At 38.3% G+C, this 16,478-nt stretch overlaps 1 long non-coding RNA gene across 1 annotated transcript; it reads left to right on the forward strand.

Annotated features, from left to right (window-relative positions):
• The first annotated feature begins 7,644 nt into the window (after positions 1-7,644).
• LOC149679994 (uncharacterized) lies at positions 7,645-14,768 on the forward strand. Its single transcript, XR_016365633.1, has 2 exons — positions 7,645-7,784; positions 14,194-14,768. It is a non-coding gene; the product is annotated as an uncharacterized LOC149679994 (long non-coding RNA).
• Positions 14,769-16,478: the final 1,710 nt, after the last annotated feature.

Raw genomic sequence — 16,478 nt, forward strand, 5'->3', positions numbered from 1 at the left:
GTAAAAAACATACACACGGCGACTTAAATAGTCAAAGCAAAAGATGGATCCGAAGGAGGCGCGTTACTGAACTATTTCTCTTCGCGCAAGGGGAGGTTCTTTCCTAGGAACTTAGAGAATATCGTATAGCTCCCCCAGGCACATTTTACGTACTTCATGTGTAAAGCCTAATCGGCTTCTGGTATAACGTTATGTTATTGCTCGAAATTTTGAAAAAAAAAATGTTGCGAGGAAGCGATGCGTTGTAAAATGGAAATTTTAAGCACTTACACCTGCCGATAGCCCATTTTCAAAGAACTGCTAAATTTTGACAGCGCTCATTTGATAATCCGCTGTTTAAACCAAACTCTAAATGAGCCAATCCCGAAACACGGTTGAAATGACATCATGAAATTGACAAAGACTTTTGTTAAATGTATATTTTGCTACACGCCCATGAAATGCACCCGAATTCATTAAAGTACTCGCGTATTTTAATCGAAATAATAATAAAAATAATCTAAGCTTGGTCTATGAAGGTATTTCCACACTAAGCCTGTGGCTTGTTTACAGGTGGGTCCCTTTACAATGTATTGAGGGGTGCAGGGACTAGCCCCTATGCCAAAGCTAACCTACAGCGCCCCCTATAATAACTATTACCGTTGCTGCGAGGCGAAAGCGCTAACCGCTACGCCACCCCACTAAATCGTCATAATTAAAGTCAACCCATCATAGTGTCACTTGAAATTCCCGACCAAAAACTAACAAATCAAGTCAGCATTAATCATGCGGACAAATTTTGCAACCTGATTTAAGTTACTGAATTGAAAAATTAAAGTATCTCACCATTTGACCATTTGGTGATTGCAGATTGCGCACTTTCATGGAAACCGGCCAAATCACAGCATTACACCGCGTGTTTAGGAGAGACATTCACATCGAATTGGAACCTCAACATTCGACGGCTGAGAATGAAGTCCACGTACTCGGGTTCAAGGACATTGAAGCCAAGTTCCGATTGTGGGCGGCAATGCTTGGATTCGCTTCTTTCGTTTTCACCGTCGAGCTACTGACAAGATTCCAGTTTCGAGAACCACTGCACATCATTAAGCTTAAACGAAGATTGTTAGGAATGTAACCCCTCGCAACCGAACTTTAAACCGGAAACAGATTTAACAAACACATTGCTAATAGTCGGTTCAAAGTAGTATTTGCACGAAGCATAGGTATCTTCATGGTGAAATCACACATGCAAAATTCTACACTACCCGCAAACAATGACGAAGTAATCCTGAACAGATAATAGCTGATTACAAATTTTAAGACATGGTATAGAAAGGGTGTTATTTTACACTTGGAAATCACCATAAGCTTAAATAACTATAATGGCGTGTATAAATAGCTAACGCGATGTTACACATATACTCAACTGACCAAAGTTCTAAGTGAAACAAAAGAGAAGTTCTTACAATAATTGTAATCGTAAACAAATTCTGTCAGCGAATGAAACTAGTATTTTTCTAAAATTTTAAAAATAAGCACGATCTAGTGAGGGTGCGTTCCAATAAGGAAATCCAAAGTTAATAGTATATACCACTAAAATTACTTAGAATATTGGAATTACTAATATTTTTGTAAAATCGCGATGATTCTTAATTCGAAAATACGCGTAAGAATTTGTTAACGAGATACACAGATATTTATTGATGTATTCTAAGAAATAAATGGAAATAAATAATTACTAAATGTTTTTGTGAGACAATAGTTAATTACTAAATGTATTCGTGGGGAATAAAATAATTACTAAATGTAAGTAGTGACCCACCTAAAATATGGAGTGGAAATTAGGTCATTTAATTGGGTCGCCAGCCTTCTAGCGCGCTAGACTCGCGCGTGTATACTCGCGTGAGTCTAGAATGGGGGAAACACTGGTTTTTTATCCGGGGGGGGGGGGTTTCTCTGAGTTCGTTTATTGGTCGAGAGTGGGGTCGCCAATTGATTAGGTCTTTGTTAATTGGTTAAGGGCGTGAACTTCTTTAGTCGTGACGTAATCGCCAGATAGAGTTTGTCTGATAAGAGAGTGCTCTCTTTATCTCGGTTATTCGCCTTGAAGAGAGCAGTGACTTCTAATGGAGAATGAGGAGCATCGAAAATATTCCCCGGAATGTCCGTTTGTTAAAGGGTTTTCAACATGTAACATACCTATAAATTGTTCTAACGACGAGTCTGGGAGAGATGTGTCAGTAACGGAGAAATACGTTTCAAGTACAAACAAATCCAAGACTAAAGAATATTGTAATAATAGATGTTGTATATTGCGGGTTATACAGGTTGGAATCGAATATTCTTTTATAGCTGGAACATATATTATTCTACTTCCTATAACCGTACCTGTAGGAATTATTTTGGGAATGTTGACGATGAACCCAGTAGTTGCGCTTTTTGGTCTCTATCCTTTACTTTTACCATATTCACTATTTCCTGACACATATATAAACACACGAATATGTCAATGGTGTAAAAAACAAATCAAATTTTGAAATAAAATGTTAAAAACAATGTACTGATTACATCATGATTAAATCATGATTAAATTCTGCGGTAATGAATGCAAAAATTTGGAAATAATTTTAAAAATTTTCCTCTATATGGTTAAACGGTTTTTAGGACGTGTCTGTACTTGTCTTTAGTCGTGACGTAATCGCCAGACTTAAATAAGAGTTTGTTTGATAAGAGAGCGATCTCTCTTTATCTCGGTTATTCGACGAACGCCTTGAAGAGAGCAGTGACTTCCGAGGGAGATCTTACAAAATGCGTTATATAGTGACGTATCAACGATTCAAAGGGCGCGAGGATTTCCAATATATGGTCGCGTATCTTTTAGATCAATGCGCTATGTATACAATATGTTTCGAACACCGAGTATCTGAAAGTGGTAAAATCGCTCGTGTTACGAAGAAATGCCCGATGTTTAAAGATAGAGAGCCTCAAGTAAAAGATATCGAGTACCAGAATCAGGTGGAAATTTTGAAACGATTCATATTACCTAGAAGTACCATTATTTTGGAGGATTTAGATGACGGACTTTTATTTACCCGATTGGGTCACGGTATAAATCAAACAAGAGTTAAAGCCCCGGAAACGGATTCACCGGCGCCATTGTGTTTAGAAGAAAAAGCCGAATTTTATGAAAATGACTTTATAAAATACATACAGGAACAAATGAGTAAATTCGGTACTCCCGATAGTTTTTATCATGAACATTTACCCGTTTTATTTCCAAGTATATGTTAATGTAATCTTCTCTAAAACGTAGGAAGCGATTAAGGTTGCTCTCGGTGTAGTGGTTAGCGCGTTTATTCGCCAATCAATAGGTCGCGAGATCGAACCCCGCTCTAACCATCACATCGAGTTCAACCTTTTATTTCTAAATAAAATTGGATAACGTGTAAATCCTCATTCATTTTTAAATAAAATATCAATGATGTCGGTCAATTCTTTTTTCGCTACTCTGTTAAGTGATAAAACTGATGAATATCCCGATAATTCACAATCGTCTTTCACGGTGAAATTAGGTAAACCAATTATTCTTTCAAACGAATGGGAAATTGGTTTATCGTAAATATTAACACCGAAAATTTCAACCGTAATAGACAATACCTGTAACTCTTTCGAAATACAGGTACCTGAACGATATTTAACGAATGATGGCTGGGACGTTAGAAGAGTAGAGTTAATACCGCAAAAGTACGAAGGTTCGAAAGATAAAAATGGAAACGCCGTATTTTTTTCAATGCAGAATAAACTGGTGCGTGACTTAACCGTTCAGCTTGAAAAACAGAATTTTCCCGTGAAAATACAGGTTATAGATATGTCAGTTCCGACTGGGCCTCCTATCAAGAGAGTTAAATTATCAGTCGATGCCGGTCACCAGGCCAGGCTAGCTCCTGGCCCTCTGGCTCAGGTTTTAGGATTCGAAACGGACGAGTACATTACTGGAGAATACATTTGTCCCATTCCATTGTCTCAACAAGCTAGAAATATTACGATAAACTACACCAATAATTATATCGAGATAAAATTGAAAAAAACTTTAAAACTTCAAAATCGTATGGTAACGGTAAAGATTCCTGAGGGACCCTATAGTGTCGACGCCCTATTGGAAGCTATGAATAGAGCGATACCCGAAGCTCATCAATCTCGGTTTAATTTCTCGTTAAACGATAACGGTACCGTTCGAATAACGACTGATAAGGAGTGCACCGTGCTTTTTAGAGGCGTTCGTAACAAATTAGGTTCTATGTTAGGATTCGGTGACCAAACTAATCGTCTATTAGGGTCTGCAAACGCCAACTTTAAACCGGATTTAGTCAGTCAATATTTATACGTTTACACTGATCTGATATACCCCCAGTTTATAGGCTCTGGTTTCAAACCTCTTCTACGCGTCATTCCCACTAAAAACGATACGTCGGCGAAAATTGTCACATACGATACTATAGACTATTATCCTATAAGATCCAACGAAATTGAATTTATCAAAATTGATATTAGAGACGAAGCCGACGCTCCTATATCCTTCATATCGGATCGCATCATTATCAAAATTCACTTTAGACGACATGTCTCGACCTAATAGGTACGTGTCCTATTATCAGGAACAGTTCCTTGGATCTCCACCAGGTGTATTAGTGCAGAAAGGATTTGGATTAGGAGGCATTTTTAGAGCTTTGATGAGAATGTTAACTCCTCTAGCGAAACCGATAGCTAAGAGCGTGGGTAAAGAAGCTTTAGGACTTGGTGGAAGGTTTATTCAAGATATGAGCGCTGGAGAAGGACCCAAGAGAGCGTTCAAAAGGAATCTAAAAATAGCGGGCTCAAATATAATTCATAAAGCGGGTGATAGTCTGGCTAATTCTCAGTACGGGTCAGGTATTCGACGGAAACGTCAGAAGATACGAAAGAAGAAAAGTAAATCAAAGGCCGATTTTTTATCGTAAAACAAGATGGCCCAATTCGAAGGCATGATGGGGGAATTAGACCTATTCGCGACACCCCCTTTGAACGCTAACATTATAACTAGTAAAGACGAAAGTTATCAACCTTTAAGCTCCGTAACGGATAGTGGACTTTTTGGAATTTTTTGTCCCTGGCACGAGCGAACATTATATCGACCTTTCTAAAACTAGGTTAAGGCTGAAGGTCAGGTTGCTTCATTTGGACGGCACCGACGTACCAGCGTCTGAAAAAAAAGTAGCTCCGGTTAATCTTTTACACGCCGCCCTCTTTTCCCAAATAGACGTCTTTTTAGGAAACACGAGCGTTCAGTCCCATAACCAAGGAGCCCCTTATATCGCTTATCTCGAGAATTTATTAAACTACGGTATAGATGCTAAAGAAAGCCAACTAAATCTAGGCTTATATTATAACGATAATCCGATCGATCCCGATTCCGCCTGGGTGGCAGCCAATAATAATTTTACTACCAATGGGATATTAAGAAGAGCCGAGAGAGCCAAGATATCGAGTACGATAGATTTATACGCCCCGTTACACGTTGATATTTGTCGCTTAAATCGTTTCCTATTGAATAATGTAGACGTTAGATTTAGGCTTATTCGATCTAAACCAGAGTTTTGCGTAATATCGAAAGAAGCCGCTGATGAGAAATATAAAGTGGTTATCGATAATGCCTCATTGTACGTTAAAAGACTAAAAATAAATCCCGAAATAATGTTAGCCCACGCTACGGTATTAGAGCAAACCAGCGCCATCTATCCTTTGAATCAAACAGTCGTGAAAACCTTTTCAATTCCAGCTGGAATGAACGACGTTAACCGAGAAAACGTCTTCTTAGGTAAAATACCTCAAAGAGTAATTATAGGTCTAGTTCGAACCTCGGCCTTTAATGGTAATTATTCTTTAAATCCCTTTAATTTTGAAACTTTTGATCTTAATTACCTATCCGTCAACGTCGGTACCGATACCTATCCTTCGGAAGCCTTTACGCCTGATTACGAAAACAATCTATACACTCGAGAGTATATGTCGTTATTCACCTCTCTAAACACATACAGAAAAAACAAGGGAAATTTTATCACGTACGAAGAGTACAAAAAAGGTTACGCTTTGTATTGCCTAGATTTAAGCCCAGATGAAAATGCGGGGGCTAGTCATCTTTCTTTGCCCCGACAAGGAAATCTACGTATCAATATGAAATTTAAAAACAATTTACCACACAATGTCACGTGCATAATTTATTCCGAATTCGAAAATTCTATCATGATAACTAGGGATCGCTCGGTGTTATTTAATCCCGAGTAAAAAGGCTCTATTCTACAGGGCCGGTAGGCCCTTGTAGATATGACTTGATACCCGTTTGTAATGCTAAACGAAAAAATCACCTTTTTAGGGTTAGCGTCCCTTAGAAAAAGCATTACATTTTACCCGGTTTTTTGGGGAAATTGTCATAGGCGATACGGAAAAACTACAGCGAAGTTAGTGTTCGGAATACTTTCAAATTAACAAGAATTTACTAAATGAGAAACTTACCTGCTTAGATTTTAAATAATTGAAGTCTAATTTTTGTAATTTAACTAATTAATTATGCCTCGAATTCCCTTTTTATAGCAGACGACAGTAAGAAAGTTTATCTCATAGCCCCCCGGACGCTGCGCTGTTCGAGCGCGAGCAGCTTGCGTCGTGACGCGCGTGATCGAGTGGGCTATGATAGTAGACGACAGTAAGGCAACGCTAATTATTTTTTGATATTTCATCCGAGCTCTAACACCGTTATTTGGATTTTCTAATGAACTATAACGCCCTTAAAAACCAAAACTGTTTTTATCAGGTCCAATTTTCGTCTAAAAAAGTAATTCAGGTAAATAATTACAGTTAATAGAGGTTTTAATGTCGTTTGAAGTAATTTTTCGACGTTCGTTTTGGCCAAGGCTTAAGTTGAATTTTGGTAAGTCTGTGTAATATACTCTTTATAGCGTCTTTCGTCCTTTAAGATTATAAAAAAAGCTGATTTACAGCTCTGCTTTGGAATTTGATATAGTCTGCTTCGTTTCATGCTAGAAACATATCCTAAGTTCCTAACCCTAGGTTTTACACTTTAAAATACTACTGGAAAGATGACAAAAGTGTTTTCGCTTGGCAGTTAAGACAGTGGTGTTTACGTAAGCGCAGCTAATTCAACACTTCCATATGAGGTATACAGGGTTTCATTATTTTTTAATTATATATTAATTTTATTTTGGCTATTCTCAGTGAGCATTGATATGTTAGAACGCAATTTCGGATTTTTGTGGTCTCCCAAGTCTCCAAAACTGTAAGTTTAACATTTTAGGGCAAATTATTATAATAATCAAGAATATGTATAGATCATCAAGGGTATAAATAAGCAACCTAAGACCCATTTGATTTATGATGTAATAGATCATGTTAGGTTTAGATACAGGGTTAAGCTTATGTTAGGCTAGGTTGTTATGAGCGGATAAATGTTCACCTTGTAACATGGCTGCCAGAATCTTTGGAGCTTCCACTCCTTGGTTCTGGCAGGGCATATCTAGCCTCCATGTTACAAGCCACTCCCCCTTCCACAGTTGTAATCTAGATTAAATTAGAATGCTGTTATCAGTTATCTGTTGAGGGTTGAAGAGACTAGTTCTCTCCTTTGTCGAACTAAAGTAGTTTAAACGGAGTTTTTCTGTATTAACCAAGTTGGGTTACGGGATCGTTATCCCTTTGTTATTTCATTAATAAACTAAAGAAGAATTGTCTTCTTAAATTGGATAATTAAAGTAAGTTGTCTTGATTCTTTTTTATGGCCCTCGGGAGATACTCCCTTAGTTAAATTATTCTACGGAGGGTTACATAAAAATGGCGCCCGAACAGGGACACGACTAAGCCTCGGTCAGTCCCATAGAAATACTGTTTATCATTGTCGGTTAGGATATCCGCCCCCCATGTGGCTCTAAGCCTTGGCTTCCACATTGATAGATAGTTAATAAGATAATTGTTTTAAAATAAATCTAACTTAATCAGGAATAAATTAAACACTAAATTAAGAAAAAAAATTATCTTTATTATAAAATTATCGAATTAAGATGACTTACTGTTTATATTGTATAAATTTAACCTAACTTGATTGATGTAAATTGTTTTGATTATTGTAAATTAATTAAATTAATCATGGCTTACTCGGACGCTAACAATCAAAAATGGAGGTCTCCTCGAACATCAGAGGAGGAGGAGGAGGATTTAATATTAAAGAAAAGGGAAGAACTATCAAAAGAAGATCTGTTTACGTCTACGGAAGACGATGGCGACATGCTAGCACCGCCAGAGACAGATAATCCTTTGGAGGATTTCAACAGGATTCTTCGAATTGAGGATGAGAAAGACGAGGAGGATTCAGATACACGAAAGAGGACGGCCGCCTCTTCAGAATCGGAAGTCTCCTCTTACCAACTATCCCCTCAAAATAGTAATTCTGCCCCTAAGGGAAGTTCAACTCCCTCAAATATCCCTCCTCAAACCGGGATTGATTCCCTTATTCCTTCCAAATCAGAGTCCACAAATGTTAAGCCTAAAGTTAGTTTTGCTAATACACTACCAAATCCTAGTGTCAGAACAATTGGAACCCAATTTTCTCCGTCCCAACAAATCCCTCAATTAGGACCAGACACTTCCGACGAGGAATTAAAAGCCTTTATATTGCCCTTGCTCCAAACACTGGCAGATAATTCAAACCAAAATGTAGCAATACAAAAAGCTCTAGCCACTAGTTTTGATAGGTTAGTTAGGGATCTACCCATGTTAATAAATAGAGGTTCAACTCCTCAAACGGGAAAAGTCCCTATTGAACCGCCAGAAAGGTTAGCCTTTATGGGATCGTCTAATGATAATGCCGCTGAATTTTTAGCTGCTTTTGAGGAGTATGCTAAATTTCACAAGCTATCAAATGAAGAAAGGTTAGCTGCTTTGCCTCTCCTTTTAAGAGGACGTGCCTTGTATTGGTACAGGGATTTAGTCCGTCAATATGACGAAATGTGTAGTTTAAGGCCTTCCCATCCTCATTTAACTTGGAATACTTTTAAGAGACACTTTAAGGTTCAGTTTAGAGATTCTGAAGCTGATTCTAAACTTAAGATAGAAATAAACCATAGAAGTCAGAAAGATAAGGAGTCGGTGGAGGATTTCTTCGGGGAAGTAATGAAGCTGAATCTAGGGATGACCCATCCCCTTTCCGAGAAGGAGTTAGTTCCAATTATTAAGAGCAACTTGAAAGATGAACTTAGAACTCCCCTCCTTTTCTTACAATTTACCACTATGGAACAGTTAAGGAATTCCTGTAAAACCATAGAAAAGGATATTGAAGTCAGGAAAAAGAATGCTGAGAAAAGGGAAAAGAGGAAATCTCCCCCAAAACCTAAGGTTAAAGCAGAGTCCTTTTGCCCAGCCAATAAAGGCTCAGCCCATAGTCAGTGTTCCCCCGGGCATTGTCAAAGCCCTTGTCCTACTTCTCCATCATATCCTACATGGGAATATCCCTTGAAACCCTTAGACTCGAGATCGCAAGCAAGAGCTCAGAATACTTCAAATAGAGGTCAGCGATCTTATAATAGATATTATAATCAGAGATCTAAGTCCCCTGGTCGTCAGTTGGCCGTGTCTTACCCCTCTACACGTACGATCACCTGTTACAGTTGTCAGGAACCTGGTCATCTTGCACCCGATTGTCCAAATAAAAATATGATCCAGTCGGGGGAAGCCCAGACGGGAGAGGTCCCACGTGGTCCCTCTCCCGGCGCCCAATAAATTCTCCTAGTAAAAAGCGTGTCGCGTTCCCTTTAAGGATTGAATCAGTCAAGAAAGGTTCAGTTTATAAAAGGGTTACAATTCCTGTTACTTTTGAACACGCGACAGTTCACGCTAAATTAGATAGCGGGGCCGATGCCTCTTTTGTTAGTCTTGACCAGTGGCAGAAAATCTGTAAACATAGAAATTCTTCAGAGTTACCTGAAGATGAAGAATTAGACTGTGTAGTTTGGGGCGACGGCCGTTATACGTTTACAAAAGGTTCTCACGAGTTAGGTTTTACTCTTAAGTCAGATGAAAGTGAGAAATCTTTTAAATTTAAATTCTACATAGTTCCTTCCCTTAATAGTGACTTTATATTGGGTCAAGATTTTCTTGAAGAAAACAGGGTCAAATTAGATTTTGAATCATCTCAATGCTTAGTGGGTAACTTAAGGATCCCTTTTTCAATTCAATCAGAAAAGGATCCAATAGATAAGGAGATTGTAGAGAATATTAGGGACGCAGTTTCCGCAGCCCCTATTACTGATGAACAACGTCATCAACTAGAAACCCTTTTATTGAAATTCCCTGAGTTGTTTTCTGATAAAGTAGGAAGAACAGGACTAGTATTCCATGAGATTCACACGGGTACTAGTCCGCCCATCAAATCTCAGCCTTATCGAGTTAATGATCAGAAAAGGAAGATCATTGAACAACATGTAAGGGAAATGTTAGATGACGGGATAATCAGACCTTCAGTTTCTCCTTGGGCTTCGCCCGTAGTTTTAGTTGATCAAACAAAACGGGGTAAACCCTATCGGTTTTGTATTGATTACAGAAAACTTAATCAGGTTACCATTAAAGACCCTTATCCTTTACCTAATATAGAGGACATGTTAGCTAGGGTTGGAAGACCTAAATATATAACAACACTTGACCTTAAATCAGGGTACTGGCAAGTGGAAATGCACCCAAAGAGCAGAGAAAAAACTGCCTTCGTGACTCATATGGGAAAGTACGAGTTCAATGTACTCCCTTTTGGGCTATGTAATGCCCCTAGCTCCTTTCAACGTCTAATTGACGAAATTTTTAGGGATGCAGATTACTTCCAATTAATAGACTATTTAGATGATTTGATCTCGCTTAGCGAAGATTGGGATCAACACTTAACGTGTTTAGAGTATGTCTTAAATAGGCTAAAGGAAGCGGGTCTCACCCTACAGTTAAAGAAATGTCGTTTCGCTCAGAAAGAAGCTACCATATTTGGTCACATAGTAAATGAAAAAGGGGTGCATATAGATCCTTCTAAGATAGAAGCCATTCAAAAATTTCCTCCTCCTAAAAATATTAAGGAAGTTCAAAGATTTTTAGGGATGGCAGGTTGGCACAACCGTTTTATTAATCACTACTCTCAAATAGTAGCACCTATTAATAAACTTAAACGGAAGGATCAGAAATTTATTTGGGGATTCGAACAGCAACAAGCGTTCGAAAAAATTAAGGAAGCCATTTGTAAGGCTCACCCCTTAGCTTCCTTTAGAAGGGATTCCCCATGCATCTTAACTACCGATGCTAGTGATGCAGGGTTAGGCGCCCTTCTTTCCCAATTACAAGATAACGTAGAAGTCCCTATAGCTTATGCTAGCACAGGGCTTAAGGATGCCGAAACTAGGTACTCTACTAGCGAGAAAGAGTGTTTAGCCATATGTTGGGCAGTTAAGAAGTTTAGGCCCTTTCTAGAAGGTCGTAAATTCACTGTCCTCACTGACCATCAGGCTTTACAATGGTTGTTTAACATAAGGGAACCAAATTCTCGTCTAGTCAAATGGGCAATGTACCTTCAGACTTTTGATTTTACCATAAAGCATAAAAAAGGAGTAGAAAACGTAGTAGCTGACGCTTTGTCGAGGGCCCCGATTAACGTTTTGAGTATAAATTTTAGCTCATCTACTTCTAATTCTAAGAGTAATTTGGATCCAACTAGTAGTAGCACTAGTCAAAATTCTACCGGTAGTAGTACTAGTACAACGTCTTCTAGTGAGTCTGTAGAAGGTCGAATACGTCCTCCAGGTCCTAGATCCTTATACTCCGTCTTCACAATAGAAGACGTAAGAAAATCTCAGAGGGAAGACCCATTTGCGTCCCCTATTATAAATTCCTTGCAAGGACCTAACCCAGTTAGGAATAAAATGTTTGAAATAAAGAATGATCTTCTGTATAGAAGACCTTATAGAAATCATCCGGAAAAGATTTATTTACCTCCTCGATTAAGGCTAGAAGCTATGAGGTTGTTACATGACCACCCACTATCAGCTCACAGGGGCAAAGATAAGACCCTTAGTAAGGTTACTTATAGATATTGGTGGCCCACTGTAATTAGTGACGTCCAGGATTATGTTAGAGGGTGTACTTTATGCCAACAATTTAAGGCTAGAAATAGAAAAAAGCCAGGGCTAATGCAACCCTCAGAAATAACAAGTCCTTGGGACCAAATAAGTGTCGACATAATGGGACCATTCCCTTCTAGTAGACACCACTACAAATATCTAATAGTTTTTGTCGATTACATGACAAAATTTGTGGAAATGATACCACTAAAAACTATTACTGCTAAGACCTGTGTTCAGGCATTTAAGTCTATTATTACTAGGTGGGGAGCTCCTAAAGCTATCCTTAGTGACAGAGGGGTACAATTTACTTCGAAACTTTGGCTGCAGACTTGCAGAGCCTTTAGGATCAATCCAAAGTTTACTACCCCTTATACTCCTAAAGGAAATCCCACTGAACGAGTCAATAGAGTAATAGGTGAATTAATATCATTCTACGTAGGGAATCACCATGATAGATGGGATGAATCCCTTGACCTTCTTCAATTCGCTATAAATTCCGCACCCCATGAAACAACGGGCAGATCCCCGTTTTTCTTGAATTTAGGGCGGGAGCCACGTCTCCCTTGGGATTTAGATATTGAAGAACCCATTCAGGACAATGATGACCCCAGTCGTGATAAAGCTTTAAAGGTTCTTAAGGAACAATTAGCATTCAGTAATGAACTGTCTAAGTTAGCTAAAGCGCACCAGAAAAAGTATTATGACCTCCGTCATGACCCGTTAGAGTTTGCGGTAGGAACCTTAGTATGGATGGAAACTCATCCTTTATCCAGTACGACAGGTCAGCTCATGAAAAAGCTTAGTCCTAAATGGGCAGGTCCCTTCAAGATAGTTGCAAAGCACTCTCCCGTTGTTTACGAGTTAGAAGATGCTAACTCTGGGCAAAACGTAGGGAAAGTTAACCTAGAACATCTTAAACTTTATTGGACTAACGTAGCTGTCTTCGAAAACGCCGAAAATACCCCCGTTTCTCAATCCGAAGTCGCTGATGAAATCGAAGGTAGTCCTCCTACGAATGGTGGAAGCATGCACCACCAATCTGCGGAGACTTCTTCAACTACTTCATCTGAAGCATCATCATATTTTACATCACCGTCATCTCCGGACGGTCAGGAAGTCCGTCAACCGATTCTTCCTGCAATTACCGATGTCCCTCCAACCACGACATCAACTTCAGTAGAAGAGCAAGCAGCGGATCAACCGATCCTTCCTGCAGTTCGGGATGGTTCACTTCCGTCTACAGATTCAGATAGTGAACCGGGCATGGCCCTTTTTGAAGACCCTCCTCTCCTCCTTTTTACCTATCATGATATGAGGGCTTTTCAGCTCGATCATCCCTCTAACGATAGCCCGCCTTCTGCGGCAGGGGGGGCTTCCCCGTCTGATCAAGAATCAGTCGTGGAAAATGAGCTACATACACCAACTTCCAGTTTCACAGAAGAAATCGTAACGCCAGACGACAAATCAACGTCTTCTGAGCGATCCATACCGGAACCTGCGTTACAGCATTCTCCCTCTTCTGGTTTTTCGGAGGAAATTGTACCTCCCGAACCGATTTCTATTTCTACCGAAGAAATAGCACATCCTGAACAGAATTCTACTCTGTCGGAAGAAACGTCAACACCTACACCACCTTCTCAATCGAAATCCCAATCGTTACGTGTGTCTGATAGTTCTTCAACCACGTTATCGGAGTCAATGAGAACGCCTCGTTTGAATAGGGCTACATTACCCGATATTTATCTAGAACCTTTTAAATTGGGATGGCGTCGAGAGGTATGTAAGAGGGCGACGGTTCAGCCCGGAGGTAATGAAGTAGACATCTACTATCGACCTCCTGATGATGATGACAAACGGTTAAGGTCTCCTTATGAAGTCCAAGTGTACCTCAATAATAATAACATCCGGAACTTAAAAAGGGAATACTTCTGTTTCACCCGAGAACCAATTTCTGTTTTCCCTTGGGAATTTATTTCCCAAGCAACGAAGAGAAATTACTAAAAAGTTTTATTTTTAGATGACCGCAGGAGAACGTCCACTACCCCAATTACTTTGATCCTCCGTAAGGAGAGCTTAATGTCACGGTAATAAGGGAAGTCCTTCGGGTACGAAAATTGGAACAGAATCTCATGCAGCACCGATGAAGAACAGATCAATATTTTGTGAAAAACATTTGTAAACGAACTTAAGAATACCTATACCCCTGCTAATGCTTTTAAGGGTTCCTCGGGGTAACCCTAAACTGAATTTTCCTATTCTATATTTTTTTATTATAAACCAGTTCCTAAAGAGGGGGGGATGTAACATGGCTGCCAGAATCTTTGGAGCTTCCACTCCTTGGTTCTGGCAGGGCATATCTAGCCTCCATGTTACAAGCCACTCCCCCTTCCACAGTTGTAATCTAGATTAAATTAGAATGCTGTTATCAGTTATCTGTTGAGGGTTGAAGAGACTAGTTCTCTCCTTTGTCGAACTAAAGTAGTTTAAACGGAGTTTTTCTGTATTAACCAAGTTGGGTTACGGGATCGTTATCCCTTTGTTATTTCATTAATAAACTAAAGAAGAATTGTCTTCTTAAATTGGATAATTAAAGTAAGTTGTCTTGATTCTTTTTTATGGCCCTCGGGAGATACTCCCTTAGTTAAATTATTCTACGGAGGGTTACAACCTGTTTTTGGAATTATCAAGTTTTATCAACTGAATATATTTCCCCTGTTCCAAAATTTTCCTAAATTGGATTTGTTTTTACCCCTGATTGTTGCAAATTATCTTGTTTATTGCCACAAATTTTCTAAAAAAATGGTATTTTAGCTTCTTTCTACCCTAAAAAGAGGCGCGCTTTTAGCCATAACCAATGCACTTATTTAAAAAGTAAACAGTTCTACGAAATTAACTTTACGATTTTGAAAAGGCTATTAATTTTATTTAATACTCACTAATATCTCGTGCCATCATTATGATTAATGTATGACAAACCAAAGATGATTTCGATTTATATTTTATTCAAAACTGCTAATAGCATTTTCGGTTCCTTAGATAATAGGGACGGGAAATGACATTTTCATCCTGTTAAGAGTTGACTACTGCCTTAAGACTGAAGTGACAGATATTATACAAAAACGTCTTTGTTTGGACCAAGACCGAAAAAACCAACGATATGAGTGAGGTTTATCAATTGACTGAAGTTCAGATATTGAAATTTTTCTTTAAGTATTTTTAGTAGTTTAATCCTTAATCACTATTTAATTCAATCAACTGATTTTACTCTTAATCGATCTATTCCCTCTAAATTTATTCAAAAAATTGCATATCTCCGCTTTTTCAAGAACAATTCCATTTTCAGAAAACATTTTATCATAAAATTAATTATTTTGAAGGGATTTCATATCGATGTTCCTTAACTTGTAAGCACCTTGAGGGACATTGGTTTAAATGTTAGTGGCTTGAGAAATTTTCAAGTTTGCACCAAAAAATGTTTTTTCAACGGTTACAATTTGTTGAGAAGACTGATATTCGATAAAATATGATTAAGAGTAGTTTATTTTGCTCGGACTAATAAAATAATGTCGTTTATCAAAGGAAAAGGAACAACATTTGTCCATGTGGTACCTTTTAGTAGGTAGCTCTCCTTTCATGGACGGGAAAAATATTTTATAAGCATAAAAATAACCAAAAGTTAGTGTAAAGATTCCATAAAAAGAAAAATTTCTCATACTGTACAATGTCATTTTATATTCTTTTCAGCGGAATTAATACATAAATCACTTCACTCTAAACGAGTTATGATATAAAATTTTGCAGTCATCCGTGCTTGCAGTGTATGGGTGCTCTTCTTAGAAATGCAGTAGAATATTTCAAATATTAATTATTGAGCCCTCTAAACGTACTCCCTTCAAAATAATTAATTTCATAATAAAATGTTTTCGGAAAATGGAATTGTTCTTGAAAAAGCGGAGATATGCAATTTTTTGAATAAATTTAAAGGGAATGGATCGATTAAGAGTATAATAAGTTGATTGAATTAAATAGTGATTAAGGATTAAACTACTAAAAATACTTAAAGAAAAATTTCAATATCTGAACTTTAGTCAATTGATAAACCTCACTCATATCGTTGGTTTTTTCGGTCTTGGTCCAAACAAAGACGTTTATGTATAATATAACCTCTGATTTAAGAAGCATTCTCTCATAACCGGTTAGAGATGAATCAAGTACACTACCTATCGGAGAAGCAAAATAGAGAGCTGCAACTCCGTGGAAGAACTCCGAAACCCGCTGTGTTCCGCGTTTAAGCGATGGGAA

This window comes from Phalangium opilio, unplaced genomic scaffold, assembly GCF_054372755.1.
Source record: "Phalangium opilio isolate 3A_F unplaced genomic scaffold, DU_Popi_V2 ptg000040l_1, whole genome shotgun sequence".
Taxonomy (NCBI): Eukaryota; Metazoa; Arthropoda; class Arachnida; order Opiliones; family Phalangiidae; genus Phalangium; species Phalangium opilio.